General features: G+C 48.4%; 1 protein-coding gene and 1 pseudogene across 10 annotated transcripts in view; one reads left to right on the forward strand and one right to left on the reverse strand.

The window, feature by feature from the left end:
• LOC147438871 (uncharacterized) overlaps window positions 1–20966 on the forward strand; it is a 53147-nt gene that overhangs the window by 20264 nt on the left and 11917 nt on the right. The window lies entirely within an intron of this gene.
• On the reverse strand, window positions 13811–14597 carry LOC147438872 (uncharacterized; annotated as a pseudogene).

Below are 20966 nucleotides of genomic sequence, written 5' to 3' on the forward strand. Positions count from 1 at the left end.
CCCTACCATCCATGTCTGCTAACAAGACTTCATGAAATCCTCTCGCGCCAAAGTAAACCCCCCAGGCTGCTTGCCGCTTGGGCAAGAAATCAACCCATTGGTGTACATCTTAAGCAGTATGCATTTTGCCCCGGAAGAAGAGAATCACCGCATTTAGGGCATATTGAGCAACGGGTCGATAAGTTCTTGCACCGGAATGCGCACTTCCATAATAGGAGGAGGCCTTCCCTGGCTCGGCGTGCATCTCAAGAATCCTCATGTAAACATTCTCTAATGAGGGTCAAGGGATCCATAGCCGAATTCTCCATGGATTTCCGGTGTTTGTAAATGCATTGTTCTAGCAGATCCATCAACAATGTAATCACGCTGCTAGTCTTGTGGCTAATTCAGAAGCACCACGTACACTCCACATTGTACTCGGGCTTCGAAAACCTTTCGACACACTGAACACAGTCACCCACTCTTTTGAATTCAAAAAACCTTGGGTACACTGTACATCTGCGTGCGCATGCGCACACACACACAGCTAAGAGATCACCCAGCAGCGGAAATCAAAACGAAGGGTCTGGCTGTAAACTACGTGCAGATCTGTGCAACACGTAGGGTTGCAGGGTGTAGGCATGAGCAGCACGCAGGGGCTGCAGGGCGCATGATTGGGCAACACGTATGGCAAACAGTTCGCATACAAGGGCTGCATAATGCCAACACCACACCATGCGCATCTCTCTCTTACACACACACACGTACGTGCGCGCGCGCGCACACACACACACACACACACACACACACACACACACACACACACACACGCACACACAGAGAAGCCTAAGACCCTTCGTGCTAGACGAGGTTCGCCAGAAATGCTCCAAAATACTAGACATAAGAGACTGCAAGCGCAATTGAGACCAGGATAGTAGTAATAAAATTGCACATAAGCCATGAGAATGCATTGGACAATTTTGAGACGTATATGTAATGGCCAAGTGGACAATTTCCAATAATTTAACTTGGACTGCACACATTGATGTACCTAATCTAGTTTCTGCGCAGCTGATAAATCCCAAGCCGGTGGATAACCTAAACGGAAAACTATCGTATACGGAGGAACAATCTCCCCTGCCACATTATCTGATGCCAATCACACTCTTTCAAAGGTAATAGCCTTGATTGACGAAAATTAACTTTGAGGCCTGTTGCCAATCCAAACAAGTGAAGAGTTTGCATAATGTGTTGTACATCCTCATAGTGATTGCGAGGCATGAACAAAGAATTATCCGCGTAGGCCTGACCGATAAAGTGTTGTCCAAATGGTAATGTTAGGCCATGCAATCTACGAGTGGAGATCAAGAAATCCAAGTACTTAAGCAAGGGGTGTGTAGCAATTGCATAAAGCAAAAAACTGATAGGACATCCCTCCCTTACTGAACGTCTCAAAGGCCAAGGTTCTGTAAGAGATCCATCCAACAAACAGAATTGTTGTGTGCATACAAGAAAAGCACTACACGGGATAGCCTAGCCTCAAATATCTTGCCATGATGAGAGTGCAGGGCATGAGCTAGCTCTCGTAAGGAGGAGGTCCACTCCCCTGACGATAATTTAACTCTCCTTATAGCTTGAGATTGCCTAGAATGATGTAAATGCTGGAAGAATTGTTTAGAGGCACATCCTTTATCTGCAAAAGCTTGTTGGTGAGCTCGAGTTTGCCATTTGTCCAGTTTCCTCTCATCGTTATGCCGTACATTAGTGCAAGCAGAGAGAAACTCAGTCATTTGAGACTTAGTAACAGAGGAATTATTAGCCAAGTCATTATTAAAATCCCCATAGAGAAATGCATTGGAACGCCAACAATATGAGGAGACATCACTCCACAACCGTGCCCTATCAGCAGAGGTTGTGTATGCATACAACCCGCCAAATTCAAAGACTTACCCATTAACAATACATTGGATGACTATCCTTCGCCCAACCGGGTCATTGAAGACCAATTGGGAAGAGCTCATGTTGTTCTGAGGACGTGGCAATGGCTAATTATTGTCATGAGGACGTGGCAACTGCTACCCTTAGTTGTTGGTTTCTTTCCAATGATTTTTGTTTAATTTTTGGGACCCTCTTTTTGAAGTTGCAAATGGCTGGACATTGTATGGCCATTGTGAAACGGCCGATGGCTGAGGGTTTCACCCGCAGTCGGGAAGCCGCCATGAGATGGTCAGGCGGACCGGCACTGGAATCCGAGCAGTAAAAGGGTGTCTAGGCTCAATTCAAAGTCATTTAGGCCCCCTCGCTACACCTATAAGTCAGTGGGTACTAGGAATTAACTCAAAAGGGGCATAAGGGACACTTGGCGGCCTGTGAGTCATTCTGTATGCCACATCAGCTGAGGGCGCTCGTTTTGAGAGTAAAGGCTGATTTGAGGCTGCCTCTTCTTCATGAAGTGACTACAGAGTGTGGGTGCGTAGTGGGTGCAGGTCTCACGGCTTTAATGGAAAGCTTGCATGCTCCCTTGTCTTATGTAGCGCGATAATTCCGCTCTCGTGCATCTCTCTCCCCCTTTGAATACAGAAACGTGATGCCCTGCTCGAGGGCTTTTCATCTGTATGTACAATTGTGTGGGTTCATGCGCGATTGCCAAGGCAAGAGCCTCTTGCACAGGTACTGGATTAGCTAGTTGCTAATCCCCCGCAGGTACAGGTGAATTTGAAGAGATTTCACGTGAGAAATCTTGTCCGATTCAAAGGTCAAGTAGCCCTACAGGTACGGGAGCTCGAGGACTTGCTACGGATACGACCGGCTCGCGAAAGGGAGCCCAAAACAGGGAAATACAGCCTGCTGTGTATTTTTGCAGGTTTAGGGTTTCGGCCCTAAACGGTCCCTAATACCCCCAGGAGGTCCGGGGACGCGAGGGGACCGTTGTACAGGTGATTTGGTGCATTTTTAGGGCAGAAAACAGAGAATTTAATGTGCTGCAGATTCTTGCCAGGTTTTGCAAAATGTCCATATGCGTCGGGAAAGTCATCTATTGCGTGGGGATACTATCTATGAAGCATCCTAGTATAGTTATGCTGCTGAAATCGGGCCAAAACAGGCCATTTTCAGCTTGGATTATGCGGGACAGCTCGTAGGAAATCACAGGTTTTATTCCCTCTTTGAATACAATAGAGAAATACCGAAAGGGGCGCCAATCTTTGGGGCCAACACGCATCGGTGTTTGCTTGGTAGCACTGTAGCTTCCAAGCCGTGTGTTTGAAGTATCAATTTCTGTTACAGGTTTTCTTTTGCAAAGTTTCTCTATATCCTATAGTTTAAAGTGAAGTTTCGGGTGAAAGCCTACGTCGACTACCCTACCGGCCGGTTTCTTGGTTCGTCGCCGGGACAAAATCACTTTTCCCTCAAGAAGTGAGCCTTGGTTGCTTTGGCGAAGACACAGAGTACAAGAACGCGGGATTACACTATGGCCGACAAAGGGAAGGTATAATGGAAGAGGGTTCCTCTTCGAAGGACAGACAGGAAATTCCTATAATGTTTGAGGTTGGCGAGAGTTTACGGCCACGTCTGCTTGTACCTCTTGTTGATGTGAATGTTCCCACAATGCAGGGCTTTATGATTGGGCAACTTGAAGATGATGCGTGCCACTGTAAACTTGTTTTCTTGACTGGTGCAAAACTCAAGGTTTATGGAGTTTTTGCAAGCGCCACCAGTGCCATAGCAGTCAAGGCAGCTCACACAGCCCGTGGAGCTTGTTGAGGCTCAAGCCCAAGTACTTGATGCGTCTCAGCAGGATAGGGAGCACTCGCATGTTGCGGAGTCAGGGGCTCCAAAACAGGTTCCTTTCGTCCTTGAACAGGTGGTTAGGACGCCTATTCTGCATGCTTTGCCAGTTCAGCCCGCCACCTTTCCAAGCCCGCATGTTGTGTTACAGGGATAGGGAACCGGTTTCTAAGCAATGCATCAGGTTTTTCCACCACCCACGGTACATCCTGGGTATTTCGGGGGTGGATCTGTGTTCCAAAGTATGGCTGGTTATGCGCCTAGAAACCAGCAATATATGCCAGGAACAGTGTTTGGGGGTATGCAAGACATGATGCCAAACCCCATGTATGGTAGCATCGGCATGCAGCAAGGCTTTTAGAGCACCAGGGCCCCAGTTTGGGGTGCCACAGGGTAATTTTGGCACGGCTGGTTTTTCTGGACAGCAGCCAGATATGGCACCTATGACGCAAAATGTCAATGGCCAAGACGCGCCGATGATCCCTACTACAGTGCCCATGTTGCAGACAACTGCTTATGACAATTTGGGGGCACTGGAAAAGACGAAAGCTTACAAAGAAGGTGGTGCAGCTGTAAAGTTTAGCACTTTCAGCGGCTTTGAGGATAAGGCAAAGGCTCTTACTTTCCTCAAGTAGTTTGATACAGCTTATGCAGGAGGGAATTTTACAGAGGCTTCTAAGGTCAGGAAAGCTGCCATTTTCTTGAAAGACAATGCGCTCACATGGTGGACGACCCTCTTGATTCAAGGACAGCCCGCCACATGGGTATACTTCAAACAAATGTTTGGCACCAACTCACTGCGGCTACTTGCAAGAGCCTACAGGAGTACATTCGGAGGTTTTGCAAAGCATTGCTCTCAGTAACCTCCTACAGGTTTGTGCCACTGACAGAGCAGATTGAGAAGTATTATTGTGGGTTGCCTAAAGGGCTTCGAGATTATTGTACAAAGAACAGAGTGGCTACCCTCACTCAGCTTATGGAAGTTGCCAACACTGGTCTTGCCTTGTTGAAGGGAGAGGATAGTCGGTTTTTGGGCAACGTGGAAGAGGGGTAGCAAAAGAAAAATTCAGTAAAGAAGCCCTTTGTGAAAACGGCTCCTGAAGCGTCACAGGGGTCAGAAAAGGTCAACAAGGATAAGGACTCAGCTAGGACTTCTGGAGCGTAGGCAACGAAGCCAAAAAGGAAGCCTTTTATGTGCAAGTCGCTCGAGGAAAAAAGGTCTTGATGGCTGAAAATAAATGCTTTATATGCGAGCAGCCTGGTCATTTTGTTGCAGATTGCCCACAAAGGAAAAGGCCAGCTGATTCGGATGATAAAGAAGATAAGAAAGGAAAGATTCCTAAGCCCACGACGGGATTGGTGCCAGATATGGTGGGTGATAGGCCAAACCCAGATGCTAGCGAGTTATGCAGAGCATGGGTTAAAGTCAGAGATCAGACGACACTCATCTTCTTTGATCCACGTGCCAAAGCAAACTTTATCTCACTAGAGTTAGCTATGAAGCTGGGCATCACAGCTGAAGAGATGGGGTACACGGCAAAGGTAGGGTTGTGAATGTCCTGGCCGCTTAGAGCGTGTTGTTCCCAGCATTGGAAAATTGCGTCTGCATATTCAGTCGTATGTGGACACAAAAGAGTTCTATATCATGCCATTGGAAGGGTGTGATGCGCTATTGGGAATCGCGAAGATGTTCAGAGTACGTGGTGTGCTGGATGTCTGCGACAAGACGATCACCCTTCAACATAGGGGCAAAACTCATGTTTTGGATGTAAATCTTAAAGGGGAGTGTGTCCCTATTGTATCTGCTTCAGCTATCACTTCTATAATAAAAACTTATCTTTCTATGTACTTGATCTTTGCATGTGATGTTCAGATAATTGTCAGTCAAATTTATGTGTGTTAGATAAAGAAAGGTTAGCATTTTTGTGAGAGTTTAATGACTGTTTGTCTTATTCATTACCATCGCAATTGCCACCGGAGAGGCCTGAGGACCATGTGATAGATTTGGTGCCAGGGTGTAATCCACCGAACAAACCTCCCTACAGGGTTAGTGCGGTGCAGCAGAAAGAGATTATGGGCCAAGAACAGGAGCTTTTAGAGAAGGGGCTGATTCAGCCTAGTTCTTCACCTTTCTGCTCCCCAGTGCTTTTAGTGCAAAAGAAGGATGATTCTTGGTGCATGTGTATTGATTACCATTGTAGCAGGCTACAGTGTCACTTTCACAGGACACACAATTAGTACAGTTGGTCTGGTCTGGTTCACACTGGACGGACTCTCTGGGCTGGACAATGACACGTGGGATACGGACGGTGATCTAGTGGAAATCGTGGCCAGGTCACCACCACCACTCAGTTTGGAGATAGACTTAGATGGCTGACATTTATGAGCCGTTGGTGGCTCTTTATGGTTGTACATATGAGTAGTAGTTGTTGGGTCATCAAGATCATCTTCTTCATATATGGTCCAGCGCCGTCGTCTAGAGAGAGAGTATACACAGCACGTCTGTACCATCCCTGCACATCTGAGCCTCGACATAATCATTGTTTGTACTTTCTCGTACATTGATTCATCTCTCATTCTGGAGAGCTTCCCTACTCTGAGAGACCCTGGTGATAGTGTGTTGTCCCGTATCTTCGTCCGAAAAGTGGCCGTCACTTTGGGCGGCGTCTTGTAAACATTCCCAACCTCACCGTCTGCCTGTGGTATGTCGATTCCGTGAACCCACAGCCCAAGAACCCCCCTGTTGGTTTAGAGTCGAGCCGGGTCGGCCAAGGTCGACAAGCAAGCCTTTAGGTCGTGTAGAGAGAGGCCTTCACTTCACGCAGAGAGAGGCCTTCACGTCGCACAACCACCATTCTCACGCGCGCGGGCTGGAGCTAAGTGTGATGCCACGCCAGAGTCTGTACTGGTTCCTTTAAGATAGTTGAGTTCATATGTTCTGGTATGTTGCTGTGTCTCTGTGTTGATTTGCTGTGTCTCTGTTGTTTCGTGTGTTTTCATTCTGTTTTGAGTGAGATGTCATGCACATTGCAATGAGGAGCACCCGCTGTAGAGAGCATGACACACTATCCACGGTACAAGTGCTCTCATTTTTGGCACACCCGGTGGGACCTCAATTGAAGTCTCACTCTCTGTTGAGGTACAAATCGAGGAGCTAGGTTGTTTTTACCTAGCCTCGCCTACTTCGCCTTGCACAGTGTAGCCTCTTGGTCTGGTCCAGCTTTACCCTACACAGATTAGTCTAGCTGACCTAGTCTCTCGCCCTGCTGGTCTGGTCCTCTCTCGCCCTGGTCCAACCAGCTCTGTTCCTGGTCTAGTCCTTCCTCGTCCCTGGTCCAGCCATGTGGTCTAGTCACTCGCCCTTGTCTAATAGAGTCTAGACCGGTGTTCAGCCAGTTAAAGTTCTTCTTGCCCAAAGCTTGGTTGGGTTTGTGGTTAATGCATGACACGTCATTAGAGCGTCAAAGCGCACTACTAAGTCCTCTGAAGTACTACTACAGAAGGCGTCAACCCTTGGTACCTAGTAGAAGTCCACCAACCTCATCACCCATACCTCCACATACGGCAGTAAAGCCCTCTCCCATTTTGTAACAACAAGCTATTGAGCAACAGGCTCCTGAGCAAGAGGCCATGGAGGAATTGACCAGTGTTTTGGCCAAGGTAAACATCAAGTTTCCTACTTTCAAGGGACTCTCCTCAGAAGATGCAGACGACCATGTAAGGAGGTTTGTATCTCTTTGTAGAGGTCGTGGTCTTAATAGAGAAGATGCTTAGTTGATGCTGTTTCCATCAACCTTGGATGATTTAGCAGACAAGTGGTACAGTCAGTTTGCAAAGAATCACTTTCCAACTTGGACGGCTTTAAGACAACAGTCCTGTGCAACATTCAGGGCCAGGTGACTTGCAGGAAAAGGTCCTGGATGAGTTGGCAAACCTGATGCTCCAGCCAAATGAGACTTTTGCAGAGCTTATGCCCATAACAAAGTCTTTGGTGGCCAAGATTCCTCAGCAACCGGGTGAATTTATGGTTAAGAAGTGGGTGAGAAGGCTCTTCCCAAAACTTCCCAGCAAAAACTCCGAGAGAGTCTCCGACCTGACGCCACTCTGGAGGAGTTTGTCGCGGCTGCTACTAGGATAGAGGGAGCTAGGAAGCTGTTTACCAACTCCCCTCAGGTAGAGACCCCCTCATTGTTTTTTGAAAGTCCTTATGATCCGTTAACTTCTTTACGCAGGGAACTGGAAGCCCTAAAGTTACAGCGAGCTCTTCAAAAGGAGAGGTCCTTCTCTCTTAGACAGGAGAAGCCTCCACATCACAAGGCATTGGAACAGATCAAGCGCGAGCTAGAAGAGCTCAAGTCTCAGCAGGAGACTAAGGCTATGGTTAGGTGTAGCTCATGCTGCTCTCTAGGGCACCCTCCACACGAATGCCCACTTCGGGTTTACTGCCACTTCTGTGAAAAGTCTGGACATGAGGACAAGGACTGCTACTACCTCAAGGGATTGCGACAATTACAACAAAGTCTTGGTCCTACTCTTCAACAAGGCCCAGCACCTGCATCCAACATGGTTTCTCCCTATGGCCATCCACACCATATGCCACCTTTATTGACAATGTCACAAGGCGGGCACCACGTGCCAATTGAAAAGAACAGACTGAACAACTTTAAGCACTTCAAATAACAACTGAACTGAAATGGAGAGAGAGAGAGAGACGACACGCGACACGGAGTGGCGGAATTCCACCCCAGAGAGTATTGGCCCCAAACCTTGGCGCCCCTTTCGGTATTTCTTTATATTGCATCATCAAAGTACAAGCCGGTACTCCAGACTCTGCACCTTCGTACTGAAGCATGCCAGAGAATGAGCCCTAGCCTCATATTTAAAGGCCCTTGGCCTGAAAAGCAGTTTATATGAAAAGCTTTCAAACTCAAAAGCTTCTCGTCCAAAAAAACATAAAAAGTTTTCAAAAACTTCTGGTCCAAAAAGCAATGCCAAAAGCTGTCAGCGCAATTTACGGAAATCCGTACAGCCTGCCACGTCATCATGTCAGTGCAATTTTCGGAATTTGTCTGCTGCCTTAGGGTTAGGGTTAGGGTTTTTGGCAGAAATTAGGGTTGCAGGTTTTAGGGTTAGGGTTTGCAGCAATTAGGGTTTCTTGCAGAAATTAGGGTTTGCAGGTTTTAGGGTTAGGGTTTCCAGAATTAGGGTTTCAGCAGTTAGGGTTTTCAGAATTAGGGTTTCTGGCAGAAATTAGGGTTAGGGTTTTCTGCACTCGGGCAACCACGTCCTCACTCTATGACACTTCTTCTACTGCTTGTTCTTCTTAGGGTTTAGGCCCCTCGGCCGGCATCTGTAAGTTGGCTCTATTCTTTAGGCTTTGACACGTCAGCAGTTTGTTACATCTCCCCTTCTTGAAAGAGAGTAATCGTCCGCGATTACAGCATATCTGCAAAACAACTCAAGTTAGCTCAAAAATTTCCGAGGGACATTCCGAGGGACAATCAGTTTGCTCTTTTTATTAAGGAGTTAGCTTCTCCTTTCTGCTCTTTTGATCAAGGAGTTAGCTGCTCCTATCGGTTGTTTTGATCAAGGAGTTAGCGTCTCCTTTCATCCAGATCGGAACTCTTGATATTCCGGCGTAGTAAAATTAGCCATCACACCCAGACCGTATAGTGATCTTCCTCGGATGTCTTGATGTACTAAAATTACATACCCAGGCAATCTCATCCAATTAGGAATATTCAGTGGTTGGCACATCACAATGCAACACAAATGCTCACATATGCATGTTACAAGACATAGAAACATAAAGCTGCCGATGAACACTCCTCCCGCATAACCTAACAAGGTCCGGGCCGGGAGATATTCAACGACTCGCTCATCACTCCTCCCGCATAACCTAAAAAGGTCCGGGCCGGGAGATATAGAGGCCTTTTACAACCAAACGCCCCCCAGACCGCAGCCTGCGTCGTTTGGAGGTGCTGAGAGTAACCACTGCTCAGACTTCTTAATACTCCTCCCGCATAACCATCCTGGTCCGGGTTGGGAGTCACAACAACAATTATTTTACAAGCATACAACTAAACGCTCCCCAGGCATCGGCCTGCGTCGTTCGGAGGTTTTCAAACATACAACGAAACGCTCCCTAGGCATCTGCCTGCGTCGTTCCGAGGTTCAAACAATACCAAAACAGTATTTCTCACTTCTCCACCCGGGAGAAATCACCAATCATTGAAACCAGTATCAAACCAGAGTCAAACAATTCAAATCGGCACCAAAACAGGTTCAAAACAGATACCATCCATTTCAAACAAATTCCAAACAGGATCACCAAACAAGATCAAACAAAACTCAAACTTAAAAAAGCAATCTCGACATCAATCGAGCTCGAAAAGTCGACTGACTTTCCATCCTGAAACCTGCACCAAAAATTCGGGTTAGGTTTCTTCCATAAGGTCATAGCCGAGCACAGCATGGTCCATCAGCTCTTGGACAAACAGTGTTTCTTTGGTAGTGATGGTAGTCCCATGATAGCAATCGCACTCGCTCTCTCTACTCGTGAAGAGACATCTACTGGGAGATGTCGAGAAACTTCAAGTTATAATCTGCTAGGGTTTCCATGGCAAGCATTTCAGGATACCCCACTCTGCCAGAAGTTGCACTCTGAAGGAAGATGTCAGAAACCATATAACTTCGGGCAAAAAAATTTTCTTGAAAGCTTGCCAAGTACTTGGAGTATGCTGCTTGGTAGCTGTAGAAATCAACATCTGCATAGCACTGCTTCTGAGAAAAACAGTGACTTGAAACAAATCTGGATCCTTCTCTTGTAAGTGATCTTAATTGGCTTATGCCCTGTAAGACACTGCGGTGAAGACGGGAGCGCGCCCGATGCACGATGAAGTAAGGGTGGGAGTGGCTAATAAGTCCAGGTTGGAGAGTGGCTAATAAGTCCGGGTTGGAGGGCGAAGATACCTCGAATCAAATTCCAATAGCTCTGTAGGGCGAAGATACCTCGAATCAAATTCCAATAGCTCTGTCTGCTCTTTTGTAGGACCGGTATGCTTTTAGAAAAGCACACGCATGATGCTCTGATACCATTGTCACAAGGCGGGCACCACGTGCCAATAGAAAAGAACAGACTGAACAACTTTAAGCACTTCAAATAACAACTGAACTGAAATGGAGAGAGAGAGAGAGACGACACGCGACACGGAGTGGCGGAATTCCACCCCAGAGAGTATTGGCCCCAAACCTTGGTGCCCCTTTCGGTATTTCTTTATATTGCATCATCAAAGTACAAGCCGGTACTCTAGACTCTGCACCTTCGTACTGAAGCATGCCAGAGAATGAGCCCTAGCCTCATATTTAAAGGCCCTTGGCCTGAAAAGCAGTTTATATGAAAAGCTTTCAAACTCAAAAGCTTCTCGTCCAAAAAAACATAAAAGGTTTTCAAAAACTTATGGTCCAAAAAGCAATGCCAAAAGCTGCCAACGCAATTTACGGAAATCCGTACAGCCTGCCACGTCATCATGTCAGCGCAATTTTCGGAATTTGTCTGCTGCCTTAGGGTTAGGGTTAGGGTTTTTGGCAGAAATTAGGGTTGCAGGTTTTAGGGTTAGGGTTTTCAGAATTAGGGTTTGCAGCAATTAGGGTTTCTTGCAGAAATTAGGGTTTGCAGGTTTTAGGGTTAGGGTTTCCAGAATTAGGGTTTCAGCAGTTAGGGTTTTCAGAATTAGGGTTTTTGGCAGAAATTAGGGTTAGGGTTTTTTGCACTCGGGCAACCACGTCCTCACTCTGTGACACTTCTTCTACTGCTTGTTCTTCTTAGGGTTTAGGCCCCTCGGCCGGCATCTGTAAGTTGGCTCCATTCTTTAGGCTTTGACACGTCAGCAGTTTGTTACAGACAACCCCTCCTATGCAAGGTATGCAAAGTACTTTTCCGTCTCAGAGCTTTTATCATACCCATGCTCCCTCATCACCTCAAAGTTTCTATGCCTCCATCTCCAACTCCATGCACCAGGAGCAAGGACCATCTTGCCCCTCGACTCGCCCATTGAATCGGCCCATTTTGTGCTATAGATGCGGGGAATATGGTCATTACCAAAGCAAATGCCCTCTGCCCGAAGGGTCCCCTCCCTGTCGTCATTGCCCTGAAACGAAGGATCACTACACTAAGGATTGCCCTAAACTTCGTGCATCACTTCGAACCCAAGTCAAAGCAAGAATGAGTTTACCTTTCCCAAGCTCCATCTGATAGCAGTTAGCACCGTTCCTCAGCCGCCCCCTTCTACCCACGTGGTTACCCCTCAAAATAAGCTGTAGTTGGTAGAGGAGCGGGTGTCCTCACTCGGGCCCACAGAGCCGCTCTCCGTCTTAGCATTCCAGCAAGTTAAACTCCTCCACACATTCTCAGAAGAGTGGATACCCTGCCTTCAGCTGTTGACAAGCCATCCCTCAGTGCCAAGAAAGAATTCAAATCTTGGCTGTCCGATATTGATGAAGCTTTCTTGGAAGCAGTTTTTGATTTACAGAAGATCAAGGTACCAGAGAAACCATTGGTAGAAAAAGAAAAGCTTACAGCAGAGACTATCTTCTTGAAAAACACCTTTTAGCAAGTGTCATTTTACGACATGCTTCGACTTGATGTAAATTTTCGAAGTGACACCCTTTCCATCATTCAATCTCTGTATCCTGGTGCAGGGTCTAGTGGCGGGCACCTACCAGTGCAGCCCTTAGAGTCCTACATGATTTCATTTCCCGCTGCTCCGCTCACTGATTATAGGAGTCCTCATCTCACCGCATCTATTCTAGGGCGCGACTTCTCCGGTGTCATAGTGGATGGTGGGTCGGGTATCAATTTGATGCCCGAATTCACTATGTTGGCATTGGGTCTCTAGCCTACCCGCCCGCTCTCTTTACAGTGACTTTGGCAGACCAGAGGACTATCTACCTTGTGGGAATAGTAGACAAGGTCCCTCTGCAGGTACAAGACTTTACTTTTAACTTGGATTTTGTTGTGGTTCGTCTTCCCCAGGTTGAGGGCGGATTTCCCTTTCTCATCGGTAGACCATGTCTGCGACACACTAAAGCACTTCATGATTGGGGAAACGATGCCATGTGGATACATACTCCTGGCTCCCCGATGCAACCCATTCGCCTAGGAGGAGGCATGGATCCCGTCGTACAACATAGTTCTTTGTCCCTAGAAACCAGCCTTGAATTGGAACAGCCTACTCCATGTGACGGGTCAGATGAGGATCTGTTGGAGTGGTTGGACGCTACCAAATCTATGCCTTGTTATGGAGTCTCTATTCACTCTTTGCCTGGAGATACACCCTCTTCCAATGTTTCCACAGTAACTAAACCTAATAGGCCACCTGAGCCAGCACAACGGTTGAAGGTCACAAAAGTTACACCCCGTGCGCCCTTGGTGGTAGCCTTTGGATTTGGTGGGCCTATGAAGAATCATAGAAGCGGAAAGATATCTCCTCGACAGGAGTTCACCCCCCTTCAACATCAGCCCCATCGGTGTCTGCTTCTCCGAAGAGAAAAGCTCTCCTCTATGTCTAGCGAACTCCCTTTACAAAGCTTCCTCAGAACGGGATACAACAAAACAATGTTGATTTCAAGCTTGATGAATTCCATTATCATGATATCTCTCTGCTTGAGTGCCATCTCCCCTCACTACCCCCTCCCTCCCTCCTCGCCCTTACCTACCCCCCACTCGCCCCTACCCACCCCCTCTCTCTTCCTCGCCTCTACCCACCCACCCACCCTCCCCCTCTCGCCCCTTGCCCCCTACCCACCGTTGCCCCTACCCACCCACCCTCCACCTCTCGCCCCCTGCCACCCCTACCCATCCCTCGCCCCCGCCCAGGCCTCGCCCCCTCCACCCATCCCTCGCTCCCTGCCTAGGCCTTGCCCCCTTGTTCCTGCCCAGGCCTCACCCCCCTTGTTCCTGCCCAAGCCTCGCCCCCCCCAACCCACCCCTCGCCCCCTTGTCTCTGCCCAGGCCTCGTCCCCCTTACCCACCCCTCGCCCCACTTTAATGCTTGGTAACAGATGGTTGGGATGCTAGCCGAGCTCGAAGATCTTCAGCTCTTTTTCCTTTCTTTCCGCAATCCTTTGCAACTTCCGTGATTGGTTTCGTGCTTGTCGCAACCAAAATTCAAGCTTAAGAACTCTCTTCTTCAAATCCTGATCTGCACTTCGATGATTATCCACCTGCACTTCAAGCTCCCTGGCCTTCATCTTGAGTTGAGCAGAAAGTAGTCGCAGCTCTTCTCTCTGCTGCACAATCTCCTCATCTTTCACACTCAAATGCTTCACAAGCTACTCAACATTTTTCATGAGAAGGCAACTGTCTCACGGATTGATTCTACTCTTGCCCTTCCATCTACCAATTCTCGTAAATACTGCATCACAGACTGCTCCAGCGGCAATTGAAGTCGTTTGGCCATTCCTTTCCTCCAAGCTTTTCTGTAGAACCTCCAACTCTCTTACCATGGCAATTGTTTTTGCCTCAGCTGCCCGTCTTTTGGCAGTTTCTTGCTCTAAATTGACCTCCTGTATATAGCCATGCGGGCACGGACGTCTCGAAGTTCGGAAGCCATTGAGCCCACCTCATTTGCAATTCTTCTTATGTTCTGCTTCTTCTCATAGAGGTCTTTTAAACTAAGTGTTATATTAATTTGCTAGGCGATGCCGAAGAAAAACTAATTACCATGGACTCTCGCCTCAGAATCACTCAAGTTGATCTTTGTGTAGTTGTATCACAGCTCGAGTTAAGGATACAGATTGAAGATTGCGATGAATCTTTTAACATACCGCATATTATTATGAAAGAAAATATAATACAGAGCGATGCACTTAAGATGTTTTTGTTAGTTTATGGCCTATTGATTGACTCTCTCTCTCTCTCTCTCTCTCTCTCTCTCTCTCTCTCTCTCTCTCCCGTGTTGCTATCCTCTGATTGAGGTTTAAGTATTGTTTGTAACTTTGTATATAGATTATGGAGAATCCGGTAATTCTTCCGTATAATGGTATGGTTTTCGCGATAGAGTAACCTCGTGAAGACTATAGCAAAGTCGTAGCAACTTAGGTGGACTTGTTTCGCGACCAGGTCCCCAATCCACGTCACTTGCTTCATGGTGGGAGGCAAAACATTGTGCTTGGACGTCGCATCAAGAAACCTAATGAGAGTTTGTTACCTTTTCCTCTACTTCAACAATTTCGTCACCCTACTGTTACTATTGAAGTGGCTGTGACTCAAGGGCTACTCTCTTTGTAGAGGTGTGGTGTTAATAATTTCAAATAGAGTGTTATTCTAATGGCTTTTATGAGGTGTCTTTTAGATTTTTTGTTTTGTTTTTTCAAGGCTTGATACAAAGTACTTGGCCACTTCTACTGATGTTCAAATGGTCATTATGGTCAAGTTGTGGAAGCGGTCAATACGAACTAGTGTGGTAAAGAGAAGGATTCTTTTTCTATCCTTCGTGCAATGCCAATCTTAATATGCACGCAGGTTTGTTGATCCCTAATAGAGTTATTCTTTTGGAAATTGGCCATTGTTACCCTTGATGATTTCAACGTTGGTGCGGCATGGCGTGCCTCAAAATCAAGTTATGGGTTTTATCACTTGTGGGTTCACGGAATGTGCTCATAGCTTAGCCAAGCATCGTATATGGTTACTCTACCAATGAATCATATCTATCGTGGTGCTTCATTTTCTATTCTGCGTGGGATCATCAATAATCTTACCAACTTGCTCAATGTGCAATTAACATTTGACTCTTTATAATTGCACTAGCAAATAGATTTATCTCCATGAAGTGTTTTTAGAACTATTAGAATGTAAGTTGTTTTTTTTCCCTAAGAAAAGATCCTTCTACTAGTTAATGAAACTGCCCATAGGGCTACAACCACCTCTTCTAGAGAGAGGTCTACAACAATCATAAGGGGGGAGACTCTCCCAATGAAAAAACAATATATATAGAATGAGGCTAAATCAAGAGATGGGAGGAGGGAAAAGCTACACAGGTGGCTGGTAGTGCCATCTCATCACACCCTGGACCATGGTGAAGAAAGGCCCAAGGCCTAGAATCGAAGGAAAGCCTCTCTATGCTCCCGCATGTGGACGGAGCTGCCTTGGAGTCTCTCGAATTATCCTCTGAGAGTGTGAACCAGCTCTAGCCAAAGATCCTGAATAGTCTCTGCTCGTGGTATAGGGCCAGCCTCAAAGATGTGAAAGCAGCGGGCCCGAGTGTCAGGCCACATATGAGCTCCCAACACTCCTCTCTCTCACTGCACAACTCCTGTGGAGTAAGCTTTGTAGCAGGCTAGGGTGTAGGTCGGCCCCCGTGCATCACTATCATCCTGCTGGTGGAGGATAGCTCAAACTGAAGCGACGGGCCCGTGAGAGTGGACCAAGCAGCTCCCGCCCCAAGTGTATTGCCGTGCCGTGGAAAGAGCTGGCATCATCCGAAGGACACGAAGCCAAACCTGTTGTGCCAAAGGACAATCCCAAAGACAATGGCGCTGACTCTCCACAGGATGGTCGCAAGCTGCACATGCTGCCGAGAGACCACTATGTACAAGCCTACTCCCAATTGCTGTAGCTCGATGTGCAACTAGCCATTGGAACAAAGTGACTCGCCGCGGCTGTCTGGAGTCCCACAACCTCGCCCAGAAAGTTGACAAGAACTCAGATGTGAGACCCCCTCCTGCCAATGAGGTGCTGCAGCAAGACGAGCCTCTCTCCCTGTTGCCAGTATGTGACGTCCCAGACGAACAGTGTACTGCAAAGGGACACCCGGGTGGTCGGCTGAGGAGAAAGGGTTCCTCTAAAACCACTCACGAGGATCCCACTGCACTCGTGCCAGTGGACAACACTACCAAGCCCACAGCCTCCAATGGCCAGTCTCAAGAGCTACTAGGTCAAGATCTATGACACAAGTCCTCCCACAGATGTCCACAACACGGATCCTCTGAAAACAGCACTCTGCCACCAGTGGGGCCTCTACTGAAGCACGGTGTAAACGACCCACACCTTGTAGCTCGAAGAAGAGGGAGGGGATAGTCTCCGAGCAAGCCCGAACTGCGATGAGAACCTCCAGTCGTGTGGACTCCCATCCAGCTGGGCGCTGCTGACTCAAGAGGTGTGAGCCACTCAGCTGGTGCTGCCTCTTTGATGTCCTGACACATGCTCTACACCCCTCTCATGCCCCGAAGCTGGATGCTGTGAAGCTCCTCTGACAAGCCTGAAAACTGTAGCCAATCACCTAAAGTGCGTGCTGGACCCTCTGCCATGGGAGCCCAAGAAACATGAGGCCTACTACCAACCAAGTGGCCTCTCTGAGTGCTAACCATGAGATCTCTCGCGCTCCTCCGTGCAAGTAGGTTGATACTGCTCCAAGCCTCTCCGCAGCTGCTCCGAGGAACGGAGCAGACTCACACTAAAACAGTCCTCCAGTCTCCTGCTCAGGCCAACTCTACGTATCTCTGTGAAAATCCATTTGGTCAAAGATCGCCAGGGGCCTCCAGCCTGAGGCACTCTAGCACTAAGCCGCTGAAGCAAAAAATCCTTCCAAGGTTCCTCCCCTGGAAGTAGTCCTCTGACAACAAACTTCCCAAGAAGGGCTCTACTCTGCTATCTAGGTGTTACGTCCTGACCAAAGGAAGTTCCTGATCATCCTCTCTACCTGGCAGATGAAGGAACTCGAAAAGATCCAACAAGAAATGATGTACCACATAGTAGCCAACAACACTTGGTTGGACACTACAACTCTACCTGCCAAAGAAAGTCTTGCGGAGCTCCAATGTAACAACTTCCTCCTGATGGATAGGAGGGGAGCAATCTGCTGCTCCGAAGACAAGTCCAAGCCAACCTGACAGCCCAAGTACCGAACTGCAGTCCCTGGGGGAATCCATCTGAAACCCTCACCTGACAGTCAATCAGGCGTAGGAGCACTACCAACCGAGAAAGCCACTATCTTTCTCCAATTGATCAATGCGCCTGATGCACAACAAAAGGTCTCAAGAGTCTCCTCACACCTATGAAGGTTGGCCTCCTGGCCCTCCAAGTACAAGGCTGAGTCGTCAGCAAACTCAGCATCCAGTAGCTCATCTCCTTGAATAGGGAGCGCTAAGCCACGTAGACCAACCTGCTGTGAAACCAAAAACTTGCTCATCGCCTCAGCATAGAACAAAAAGAGAAAGGGGGCAGCCCTATCTGACCGAACGTGTGAGCATGAAACGATCGCCTCTATCACTTGACAAAAGTACCTGACTGTGTGCCCGTCTATAGAGAGCTGACACACCTCTGATCCAGGCATTTGAGAAGCCCATCCTGCGTAGAGTGCCCTCCAAAGAGTCCCAGTCAACTCTATCGTAGGCCTTCTCAAAATCGAGAAGAAGTATTACCAGATTCTCACCACGGAGGCGTGCGAGGACAGACGCCTCCCATAAAGTAAAGATGATGTCAAGGATATTGCGCTCCTTGACAAAACCTGTCTATGTCCCATGTATGATGCTCTCTAGAAGTGGCTGAATCCTCAAACTCAAAGCCTTGGCAAGAATTTTGTAGGCTGAGTTGAGGATGGTGATGGGCTGCCACTATCGAATCTCATCCAAGGAGCCACCCTCCTTGGGAATAAGGTATATCAGGTCCTCACTCATGCTGTCAGGCATCTCTCCTGTGTGTAGGATGTACTGAAAAGCGGTGTAGAGATCTGAGCCAAGCATGTCCCAGTTCTCTAAGAAAAAGTTGGGAGTCAGACCATCCTCACCTGGACAGCTACCACGGGGAAGTGCTCTGAGGGCTGCGTAGAGCTCCTCAAGCTCAAGACTCTGGCACATCTCCTCAGTCACAAGACAAGGCATCTGTGCCCACACCTGCACCCTACATGCATCCTGACGCTCTGACTGAGGCTCTGCTGACAACAGGTCACAGTAAAAGTCTGTGGCAACAGCACGCATGTCCTCTGGCTCTGAAGCAACTGACCCGTCAGGCCTCCTTAACTGGCTGACCTTGGCATGCGTGCCGGGGCCTCACTGTCTCAAAGAAAGCCCCTGTCACTCTGTCATCTACTTGGGTCCACTGAGATGCCTATCGATGAAAAGAAAACTCCTAATGCCTCTCCTCTATGCTGGCAAGCTCCTGGCGAGCGTGTTGTAACTGCTCCTCCAACCAAGGACTGTTTGGATGCTGCTCCTGCATCTTTTGTAGGGAAGCAACACCTCGTCAGAGACGTTGCTCCTCCTCTCTTGCAGCCAAGCGGGCCGTAGACTCCGTGAGAAATAGCCGACTAAGCTGAGAAAGTCCAAAGGCCACTCTGTGAGTAGGAGAGTCCTGCAAGTCTAAGTCCTTTGTCCAAAGAGACACCACTCGCTCTCTGAGCGCAGAGTCCAGCAAGACCCTCTCAGGGATGCGAAGCATCATGCTCCCCCTCCTCTATGTATCTGGCACTGTGAGGATCACTGGTGCATGGTCCGAAAAAGAAGTCCCAGGCAGAATGCAAACTGACCCACCCAAGTCACAAAAGTGGTCACTAGTGTAGAAGCGATCTATCGGAGATAGGTTCACTCCTCCCACTCTACAGTCCAAACGAGAGAAGGCCAGACTGTTAGGTGGCCTCACAAAGCTAGAATGATGCCACACATCTAAAACCCGCATAGTCATACATAACCTCTCCTAAGCTGCCAACTCAACTCCATGCACAGTAGTATGGCTACCTCCAATCCTGTCAGCGGGTCCTCCAACTTGTTGAAGTCTCCCCCAATGCAACATTGCTCTGCGTGCGGCAGAGACTCTACAATGTGAGCCCAAAACTCTACACGTGCGCTCGCCACATTGGGCGCGTAGATGTTCAAGAAGCCCATGAGGCAACCCTGAACCTGCATAGTAATCCACTGAGCCCTGCCTGGCACAATAATTCCTCTGCCCACAATGGTTTGCTGCAAAGAGTTCGCAATAGTCATACATACCCCACCCTAGATGCCTCTAGGTCCAAATACAGTTGACCAAAACGTCTCATAGCGACCATGCAAAATGTGACCACATCGCCGAATGCGGCTCTCACAAAGATGATACTCCTGTAGCATAAAAATGTCAATCTCACCACCCACAAGGCATCTTTGCAGCTCCTGACACAGCAGACCCCTCTGACGCTGAAAGTGGGGCCCTCCTGATCACTGCACATTCCGTGAGATGATCCTCATGGAGTGAGTGAGAAAAAACAGATGCTATCGCAACAGCCAACCTCGCTATCTTTGAGGCCGGTTTGGATGGGGAGTAGTCCGCATCCGAACAACGTCTAGACAAGTGCAAAAGAAGTGACTGTCCCGCCTAGACCAGGCCCAAGCCGAGCATGCAGCCCGAAGGGCTACATCCTCTGTCCAAGAATCCTCATACACAAGTACATAACAAGGAGGGCACTGAGTGTCAACAAACAAATGCACCACAATGTGCCTGCAACCCATTGCATTCGGAGGCGTCACATCGAGCTTGGCAAGAGGCCAAAGTGTCTGCACCAGATCTGTCACCGCTAAGTCCCCTGTGTGGTGTGAGAACTCAGTAGCCTGAATCTGAAGCCAATCAAGGACTGTGTGTTCGGTCCACTCTGTAAGATCCCTACTACACAGCGGAAAGGAGAAACCCACTGTTGTGTCCAGAGCCTCAATGCCTCTAGCTGCAAGAAAGAGGACGTGGACTGGAAAGCTAGCCTCCTTCAGGTCAGGAGAAGAGTCACCCAGAAACCGAGTGAAGCTGTAGTCGAAGAAGTCCCAACGTCTGCGAATGTCGAAGCTAGTCAAACCTCTAGGGACTGCTGCAAAGGGAGAAGTCTGCACCAAAAAGGCGGCCTCAGGTGGGGCTGTCCCTCTCAAGCCACACGGCTCGTAGCGAAAGCACTACCAAGAGAACGCCTCGTGACAGAAACGTGTCCAGTACCTTGCGTCTGAGGAGTGGAGGAGGGGTCGGGAGATGAGGTTGTGGGCCCCATCGAGAAGAGAGGAGGGGCGGAAGGCGAAGGTGGGGGTTGGGGGGGAGGGGGGAGGAGGCGAGGGAGGTGGAGTGGCAGCATTTGAGGGAGGAGGAGACAGTGGTGGAGGAATTGAAGTGGACGGGGACTCCTCAGGCAGGTCCTGCTGAAGGGGGTCAAAACGGTTCCGAATCGGAACCCAGTGTTACTGAGTTGTAGAAG

The sequence above is a fragment of the Adiantum capillus-veneris genome, chromosome 16, assembly GCF_014529385.1.
Source record: "Adiantum capillus-veneris isolate H3 chromosome 16, ASM1452938v2, whole genome shotgun sequence".
NCBI lineage: Eukaryota > Viridiplantae > Streptophyta > Polypodiopsida > Polypodiales > Pteridaceae > Adiantum > Adiantum capillus-veneris.